This window comes from Corvus kubaryi, unplaced genomic scaffold (genome assembly GCF_017639235.1).
Source record: "Corvus kubaryi isolate FWS band 111438036 unplaced genomic scaffold, C.kubaryi_AGA036_p1.0 37334, whole genome shotgun sequence".
Lineage (NCBI taxonomy): Eukaryota > Metazoa > Chordata > Aves > Passeriformes > Corvidae > Corvus > Corvus kubaryi.
The window spans coordinates 13494407-13504694 of NW_024581108.1; the positions used below are offsets into that span (position 1 = coordinate 13494407).

At 36.0% G+C, this 10288-nt stretch overlaps 1 long non-coding RNA gene across 1 annotated transcript in view; it reads left to right on the top strand.

The window, feature by feature from the left end:
• LOC121665726 overlaps positions 1 to 5925 on the top strand; it is a 64338-nt gene extending 58413 nt beyond the window's left edge. The window contains exon 4 of the long non-coding RNA XR_006016472.1: positions 5439 to 5925. This is a non-coding gene — a long non-coding RNA (uncharacterized LOC121665726). The remainder of the gene's footprint in view (positions 1 to 5438) is intronic.
• Positions 5926 to 10288: the final 4363 nt, after the last annotated feature.

Here is a 10288-nt window from a genome sequence, read left to right on the forward strand (position 1 = left end):
ACTACTGATAAAGGAGTGCAAATGTTAATACTTTATTTAATTGTTTTCAATAGTAAAAGCGTGACTACTGATAAAGGAGTGCAAATGTTAATACTTTATTTAATTGTTTTCAATAGTAAAAGCGTGTTATGTGTCCTCTGTTCTTCCACAGCTGTTTGCTGAATTGGAGGAATTGGGAGGCATGAAGAGGGAATGCTAGAGAATTTTGGAATTCCCAAATGCTAGAACAACCCCAAAAAAGTGCTGCACGATGCAAGGAGTGAAGAGGCTGAAGGACAAGGACAGCTATATACTTTCCATATGAGACAAAACTAATTTTCATTCTGTAAAAAACATGTTTCCTATTGCAAATCAGGTCCAAAATTCTCTGTAAATATTTTTCTTTCTTTTAATTTTTCTTCAGATGAAACTTGTTCTGGATTTATTACATTCTTTTCTAGCAATAATGCTTTTCAGTGAAAGATTCTAATTTAATGTCTTTTTGTTCAAATATGTGATTTTTAAGCAATTCTTTTCAGTCTGAACTACACAAAATTGAAAAAGCACATTTGTATTAGACTACAGGACTATACCAGTTTATAGACCCTAGCAAATTCTTAGTTGTGCAAATTTATGGCTTGGTCTTAGAAGGACTGATTGCTTATATACACAATGTTCAAATTATTCTCATGCTTGTATATATTTTCCTAGAATACAGGCTTTATAGCTTTCACAGGTCTTCATGATGGAGTCTCTAAACGGCCCACAATAAAGATAAGGGCGACAAAAAGGGGTTTTAATGGATTCCTTTTAAAAAATTGTTTAGGCCTAATCACTGTTGTCTAATATAGCCACTGTTTGTGAGCCATTTATTAGTGAAAAAAAAAAGAAAGGAGAATATAAAGGCAATGGAGAAGCAATTTCTAACTAGATGCTGCAAGTAATTTGTTCCTCAACCAACCCAAATCTTGCTAATCTTGAATCCTTACCACCATTCAGATCAGCAGAGCTTTTAACAGTAGAAGGGTTAGTAAAAACAGTGATGTAAATATTTAAAGGCAGAACTGGGAATTATACATAACAACATTGTTAGTTGCTGAAAAGGACTCTCCAGCATGCAGTAGACCATGTAATCTTCTATGTTTATCTAATATTATTACCTTTATTTTTTAAATATGCATTTGTCTGTTCTGCTCTTGTGTTGTTTGTTTGGGTTGGTTTTTTGGTTTTCTGTAACTTTTTAATATCTATGTCTTTTTCTGTACATAAAATGGTAGGATATATTTTACAAAAAAAGTAGAGTGCTTTTTTTCTTCAGATTTTGTTTCCTAATGTCATAGGTGCTTTAGGATCAGTAAACCCAAATCTTGTTCACAGGAAACTTGCCTTGCTTTGATGTATTAAGCTGATAACCTATTCAATGAATGGCTATCACATCCCAATAAAGCATTTCTTTCAGCTACTTTATGTATTTCACAGACACTTATGCTTAAAAATATTAATCTTTTATGGGTTATATTGTGATTTTATGACAATAAAATACATTGTTTTGTTTAACTGCTTTTCCATAATAATACCTTTTTATCACATTGGAGCTGTATGATTCTCTATAGGAGAAAAAGAGCAAATTCTATATCTAACTACTTGAATTTCGAGGAGAACTGAGCATTGATTATGATCATCAGCCTTATATTATTCTAGTTTTATCTCTCTCTCTTTGTCTTTTCAGGCAGCAACTGGGGACATTCTTAAAAAGAGAGACCCCCCAGACTGCCCTGGAGATTTCCCCTTTGCAGGGGAGGTTGCACTTGGTCACTGCACTGCAAGGGCAGGCTGCAGCTGTGGTGCAGATGGTGAGGGCAACTCCCAGACTCAGCTCATAAGCAGAGATATGAGGAGGCAGAGATGATGAAACACCTTACATAATTACTTGGTGAATACAGCTGATTGACTGGGTATTTGTATGTTATATGTGCATTGACCCTTGCTCACCCACTGTCAGAGTCAGAATGCAAGATTTGAATGGTTCAGTTCAAGGTGAATGATACAGTCTGGCCAATGTTAACATAATTAAAACTTTTATACCACTTACTTTTATGTAACCTGTGCTCTACATATTTGAGACGTGTTTTGAACAGGGTTTTTTTTTATTTTTAATGTGTTGGTACTTAACCTTTTTATCTCCCTCATCTGTAATACAGCTCTAATTATAGTAGTTAAAGGTGAAGAAACAATTAGAAATGTGAAAACATGCATCCAACTTAATTTTACGTAAATCTAAGTCAGAAACTTAGGCCAATAATAGAATTGGGGTTTTTTTCCCAGTAGGGGACAAAAAAGGTATTTTTGGTTCCAGCGTGATACTTAACTCTAATCTGGTGTACGGATATTCAACCTTAAAACTGTAAGCTCTCAACAACTCCAAAATTATTTGGAATACATAGTTTTGCTTGCTATTTGAATTTCCTTCTTACAAAGGTTCCAAGAGAGGTCCCTGGCTGATACAGAAACAGAAATTGGAGTGTATGAAATATAGCAAACACTGTAACTAAAACCAACATCTTAGTAGGCAACTCTATACATAAATAATAATTTTGAAAGTCTTGTTTTTAATAAGACAGGGTGTTTTGTTGATCCTTGCATTAGGAACATTGTAATAATTCATGCACAAGCTGCCTAGGGAAAGACTGCCAGACTCTAGGACAAATAGTCATGAGGAAAGTCCCAGCAGCAAGGAAGATGGAGGGTTAGTTCATTAATCAAAAACTTTGGGAGATCTGAGAGATCAAAAGCACACTTTGTAGGAATAGGTCCAAGAAGTTTGAGGCATGCAGAGAAATCCCTCCTGCATCCAGCTACAGCTACAGCCTTGCAGCTGCAGCTCAGGTAATGGGACTGACCTTGTTACTTCTCCTTTATTTTCAGGCAAAGTTTGGTGAGTTTTTTGCTACGGTTTCAGCAGCCGAAGCTTTGGTGATCTTGGATGAAATAGAGTGCTTATGTAATCCTTGGTTTAGGGAAAGCAGAGTGAACTTCCAGCTGGCTGAAGACAGAGTCTAGGGGCTGGGGCACTTTGATGTTCCAACCAGTTGCAAAGTGAATGTTTATATATGCCTTACTCACTGAAAACGAGACTTAGTTCAGGTTTAGGGTCCAATAATCCTTAAATCCCCTTTTGATTTCTGGTTTTATATGCCAAAAAAGTACATAAAAGCTTCTTTTTTTTCCTACCTGGGACATCTTTTAGTGTATACAGATATGCATTGTGCACGTTCTTTGGACAGCTCTTGTAGGTGGGAAATCTCTCTAAGCACCATCAGAAACCAAAAACTAGACAAGGATGCACTTAACTTCCTGGGAACTGTTCATTTCCACACATCAGGAGGTTTACAAGCCATAATCATCACGAGTGAGTCACCAGACTTTCTGAAATTAAAATACACCTTCTTTCTAGATAACATTGTATGATAACAAATAATAAAACCAGCAGATTAAGCAAGAGTAGCTTCATCAGCAGGAAGAATGAAAGATAGTACGTGGCTCTCAATTTTAGCAGGGCATTCAGCTCTGAAAAGGGGTAAGTATTCCAGGTTGTACTGCCAGTATTTATTTCAGAGGGTTTTTTGTCAAGAATTGTTTAATATGAATTCAACAAGTCCTCCAACATCTCTTTAAAGAGAAAAAATCATGCACAATTCATTCAAGGAATACAAACAAATGCTTATGCCTAGGAGTTGTTTCCTCTTATCTGGAGTTGGAAGGGTTGGGTTACAGATTGCTTTACTTTGTATTTCCTAAGATATTCCTCATCTGTGTGCTGGGGATGATGAATGTGTCCTCTGGCATTTCTTCTGGTGAACTATGAGAACCTTCTGATCTGAAACAATACTGTGTGACTGTGTTTGTGTTGTGCCACGCCTGAGCTAATTAGACAGTTATTTCTCAGTTAGAGTTTTTGCTAAAAAACCCCCAAATCATTAACTGGGCTTTTTGACTAGGCATGTCTGGGGAAGCCCAAGTTTTTTTCAATGTGTAGTGTAAGATTACTCCTGTTGGCTTAGTTCAAGACAGTGCTCTTGATTTGTTACCTAACTAATTCCACCTGAATATCGTAGTGTAAAGCTGAACACTTAAATCTTGAGATCTTATTCTACACACTAGGCACATGGCTGTTAAAAATCAAAGTCCCTAGACCTCACAGGGGCAACAAAGCTTAAAAGAATATGACCTTTTGGCTACTGGAGTCCAAGTTTGCCCTCTACAAAATGAAATATTTCTTTTTCTTACCTCATTGAGGCGGGTATTAGAGTCCTCCTTTAATGAAGGAAATCTTGGGTCTGTTAGAATCAATGTCAAATCTCACAGTGAGTTGAACATGGCCAGATTTTATCTAACATTTAGGATGCCCTCATTACTGCCGTGTGTGAACTGTGACAAACCCTGAGTGTTCTGCATGTGCTGTAAAATATAACCATCCAACAACTCTCTCTCTGTGCCACTAGCTTTTGCCCCTTCCCTCCCCACATACAGACATTTAATATGTCTATAATTTTCTTGATGATTTTCATGACTTCTTTTAATATTGCAACCATATTTGCTGGCTTTCTGCCTGGTCTCTTGGACTCATCTGACAGTGTGTTCTTTCATTTGTTATTCAGCTAGTTTACTATCCTCTATGATTTTGTTTCATATCCCTTCCTCTATTCTTTAGAGCATCACCCTTGACTTCTCTTTTCCTCTGGCAGAACTAAACCCCCAAAACTTCTTGGATTAATCTGGTTTGCATTTCCAGCCATTGTGTGTCTCATTTGAAAGTTTTTCCTTGCATTTGCAATATCTTTATCTGCTCTGAAGCATAATAGCATTTCAATTTATATGCTGCTTTTAACATCAAGCAGGCAGTTCAAAGTATTTTATAAAATGGGGAAAGAGGAAGCTAAACCTAAATAGTTGATGCAGATAGAAAAGTTTTCAGGCTAGACTTAAACTGAGATAGCATAAGGGCATTGTACATATTATCATCTTTCTTGCTTTACTGCCAGTGCTCCTTGCTTGCTTATTTTCTATTAAAAATTATATGAAGTGATATTTCAATTATTTTGCATCTTTTATATTACTAATTGCTGCACATAGTTGAGGCTTGTTGGGCTTTTTTCATACAGGCTTTCACACATAAATTTTTGAGACTTTTGTTATGGCTTCACTGTTATTTTTACACATGGGTCAAAATGAATCCTCATCAGATGGCTGCCTGGATGCTCCAGTTTAGCATCACATGTAAGTCTCTAGGGCAGCTTCACTCTCTGGCAGAAATTCAGCTCCTATCCACTTTCAGGAATGTTAATTTACCACAAATTGTAGCTCATTTCTTGAAAGTGATTTGTGTATAATAGACAGTCCCTGGAGAATTAAAGGAGACCTTTCCTTTTAATTTTTTTTTTTTTTTTTTTTTTTTACAGGGGTTATCTGACACAACCAGGATTTGCAGTTCTGGCTTGAAGCTACTACAATAATGCAAACTCAGTCTGGTTTTTCAAATGTCATGATGAGATGCCTTATTAAAGCTTGACATGGACAGGGCGTTGTAGAAAACTCTTTGATTCTATAACCCAGAGACTTTCATAGGCATGCTGTGACACTGTAAGACTTTTTCCTCTTGTGATTATCTCTCTTTAATGTAACACTATTGTACTGGAACTCTCAGTGTCTAATTTCCCAGAGTATTACATCACTCTATTATAAGGAATCCTCCTTACTGTCATTCCTAGATCAGGATTATACAGAAAAGCTAATGAATACTCAAGGATTAATCATTACCACAGCCATGCATTGAGCTTTGGGAGAGGAAGAAGTAGGAAAACATCCACCATTTATCATTCCAGAGGGATTTGCAAGGCAATTCTTTACCCAGAATAAAGTGCAAGCTAAAAAAAAAAAAAAAAAAAATTAACAAATGGTAATAACATACGGTTATTATTATGTTTTTGTTTTTTAAAAATTAAACTCAAAGTTCCAAACTTCTAGTTTGCATTGATAAGATACTCCAGTGGACTTCTGGCCACAATGACCAATACACATACATTGAGGATGTCACTGACAGCTCTGGGCCATGCTTCATCATGGCTTTATGAACTGCTTGTTGTCTTCTAACCTGAAGATCATCATTGGAAGAGTGAAAGGAAAATAAAAGATAATTAAACTAAAGCACAAAGACGGTTGTTACATGGATCATTGCTCTCTTACAGGAAGCATGACGCATTTCCCCAACACCTATTCAGAGAAATCTGCTTGTCCCAGATTTACAATTCATCATTTAAAGGAAAGAGTTAACTGTTGCTTCAATGCAAGCTTCTGAGGTATAAAATGGAAAATATTTGCTTTAACATACATGAAAAAAATACTTTAGACTTTTACTGCTTGGTTCCATTTGTCTGTGACTGAACAGTTAGAGCAATCCCCTCACTTCGCTTTTGCATCATACTTTGCAATGAATGGAAAGAATTACTAGACTGCATTTCTCTCAAAATCATTCCACAAAAATTCTGTGATTACCTCTCTCCTCAATGTACCATTGGAAGGCAGAGGAGATGGCAGAAATATGGATGGAAAGCAAATACCATGAGAGACCCTTGTTGAATCACTGATCTTGGTGTCAGTAGCATCGATCAACGCACATTCCCACAAGCTCAGTAAGCCATGCCTTCACCCACTTTCTCGTTAGCAGTCTGCCTGCATGTCGAGCTATTTTACATGGAGTACTTCATGGGGTTTGACTCTGTTTCCAACCTAAAGCTGCTTCTTCTGGCATAATACTTATGGTTCTTTCCAATCAAGTAATAATGATTTCAGGCTTTTTAAGTGCTGTTGCTATACAATCCTCTCCTCTGCTGAGTATGGTCTGATTCTCTCTTTAAAAAAGGCTGGCTCATTCCACTCCTCATCAAAGGAACAGTTCTTCTCAGCTCTTCTTTTCCTCCTGATAGACTTGGCTCACGCTCCTTTTCCCACTGCCAAAACTATTGGCCTACTTTGTTATGCTCCGATGGAGCCATCATACCCTACTTGGCTGCAGTTGGCGTGTTCCACTCTGCTCAGATTAAGCTCTCTAACTCTGCTCTTTTTTACTCTGATATGGTCATTCTCCTGTAATCCTCTGTGCTTTTCTATAATCAGTCTGCTCATCATTTGTAGAAAGTTGTCTCGATAATCAGATTTTGTCCATATGGAGTTTAATCCAGGTTTTTGCTAATGACCACTACGACTGGTAGCTGCCTTTTTGTGGCATATTTTTGACAGGGAACTATACTGTCTACCTGTCATGTGTTCTGTAAAAAATGTACACTTCCACATTAATGTAAAATGATCTGCGTAAAGCATATTAGTACAAAGCTGTGAACAGTCCTTGCACACCTCTTGGGAGCCAGACAGAAATGGACCCATGTAAATTCTAGTTAAAGGCTTATTATTACAGAAGCACATATTACAGAGGCATAAAGGAATCCCATTTGTGTTATTAAAACCCACCTGACTAAATCCTTCACAGTGTACCCATATCAGTGCACATGCCTTGGGAGCTGTGCAGAAAACTTCCCAAAATGTGCATAAACTTAGGTTAAGAGCATTTCTAATCCTGCAGTGTTTACAAGTTGCTAATTATGTGGTCCCTGATTTGTACTAAATATGAAAGAATTTTGAGTCTCCTTTTGTGAGTTACTATTGATGTGTTCTAGCCACAACTGTTCTAGCCATTTCTGACAAACAATTTATTACCTTTCTCCTTGTTTGATGTTTCATGGCTCAAAATGTGGCAGGAGTTGGGGTTTTTTTCCCAATACTTACAATAATCCATAAAAAATACCCAGGTATTAAACAAATGAGAAGTTATAATTAATTCATGAAAGTCCTTTTTGAAAATGTTGGCCCACATTAATCTGCCTTTTTCTATGTATTCATGCCACCCTATTTCTTAATTCACCTCTTCTGCATTATTAAAAAGTATAAATTCATTACTGTGAACATTTATTTTGTCTGAAGCATCACCAATTTTAACCAGCATGCTTGTATGAATCAGAGCATGATAAAAAACATTTGACTTCATAAATCTTTTACTTCTGAATGACTGATGAAAAAAGAAAGGGTCTATAAAACCACAAATACCTTCTCAGTAAATGATGCAAAAATTTATATGAAAAGTAATTGATAATTTTGAGATCAGTGAAAAAAATTATAAATCTGTCTCCTTTATGAAGTCTTTTGTATGAAATATGGGATGGTTTAGGCTATAAAATTTATACTTACCAGCAGGATATTCAATCAACAGCTTTAAACAAGATATTTAGAGATGACAACAGAAACCAATGTTATAGACAAGCAATTCAGAAATTGTATTTGTTTATACTTTTATTCTCTTGCTCAGTTTCACTTAAAATAAACTACTACAACATTATGCACAGTTAACTACTTCTGCTGGAAACTAAAATATTTAGTTCCAGCACCTTTTCTCAATGGACTTACAAGACACTATTTAGAATTTGTGTATATGGTGTGCTGCACGTATTAAAACCATAAAGGCCATGTCAGGGGCTCTAAGGAATAATAAAATATTAATTTGATGGCAAAAATTAAGTGTCTTAAAGCAAGAAGCTGTTGTTTATCCCATGAGTGGCTTTTAAGACATTGATGTCTAGTTTGATTGTGTCTATTCTCAGCCAAATTAACCACACGTAATGAGACCTAAATAACTATCTGACTTCAATCAAGCACCTCACTTATAGAAAACCACCAATTTTCTCTCTGTCAAGTCCTCAATATAAGAAAGGACATATCCTCTTTCTAAACTCATCTGATTTTGATAAAACTATAAAAATGCCTGTTTCATCCTTGTGAACTTGCAGAAAAGGCATATCCTTATAGAAAAAACACTTTCTTCACACGGAAAGAAACACATGGAAAGAAGGCCACAGAAAGTGTGCATCTTATGTGTGAAATCCTAATTTACTGAGAATACAGAAATACCTGACCATGAATAGGGAAATGAATAAATTAATTATATGCTTGTTAAAATAAATGAATCATTCTAATGCTCTGCTTCTTCAAGACTGTTAATTCAATTTACTGCACCTAAGAATCCAGCCTATATGTGAGTAGTGGTGTATATATATTGTCATCAGATGTAGTTTCCTTTCAGTGACTGACAGAACCAGGGATAATAGTACAGTGAAAACACCAATTTACACAAGAAATACTGCACCATATACTGGTTTGCAGTTAACAAAAGAATATTTACTATGACTTGCATTAACATTTAAAAGCTATAAAACATGATAATAATTCATTTATTTTATTAAAAAAAAAAAAAATATATATATATAAAGGAAAAAAATACTTCCAGATCTGTTTTTGTGGTGCTTACGGGAAGTAATGGCAACTTATCAAATTTCTTTTTTTTATTAATATAATTCAGACTACATCATAGAAAACATGAACCCTGAAAAGAAAATTTTTCAAAAACATCTTTTGAATATCTAAGGTTCCTGACCTTAGATCTTAGATTCCATCCCCTATCTTCTTCTGTTGCATTTTCTTCAAAGCAGAGCAAAATGCTGAATACATCCTATGGAAGCAGCAGAAAGTCTAAAGATTTTAGGCAACATAATGTGAAAGCATTGGTAAAAGGGCAGAAGCTAGGAGAAGTAGAGCAGGGAGACACTGGCAGCACAGAGGTGAGCAGAAAAAGATCAGTCTCCCAGCTGAGAGAGGGACAAAGACTAGGAGTTACTGAACTTAACTCAAAACTGTAATTCTTTTGAGATGTTCTGGTGAAATCATTCATCTCATCCTTGAAGTTAATGATCAGAAGGACAAAATGAAACTGTGACCCATGGTTCTTGAGGAAAATAAAAAAAGAAAAAGAGGATGGAGTTTTGCATTGTGTAAGCCCCAGGACTCTGTCAAGAGCAGAACAGCTGGATGTATTTTTTGCTGACTCATGCCATTGGTATGTATGTCTTAGGCTTGATCATTCTCACAATTAGTATCAGAATTATTTTGAGAGAGACAATTGGCCTCTGAATGCAGATGTGCCAAGTATGGTTGGTTATGCATACGTGTCAACTATTTCAACAGAAATGAGGAGAAAAGTAGACAGACTTGGATGTTTTGTTTGGCTTTTATGTTTCAGACGCTTTGCTTTGGTGCTGTGCGGCTGGTATTCGCTTTGTCACATAATTATACTAGGTCTCGTTCGGCTTGGAAAATCAGGTTTATTTTCTTTTTCTGAAGAGAGATGACAAGTGCTATTTTAATCTTT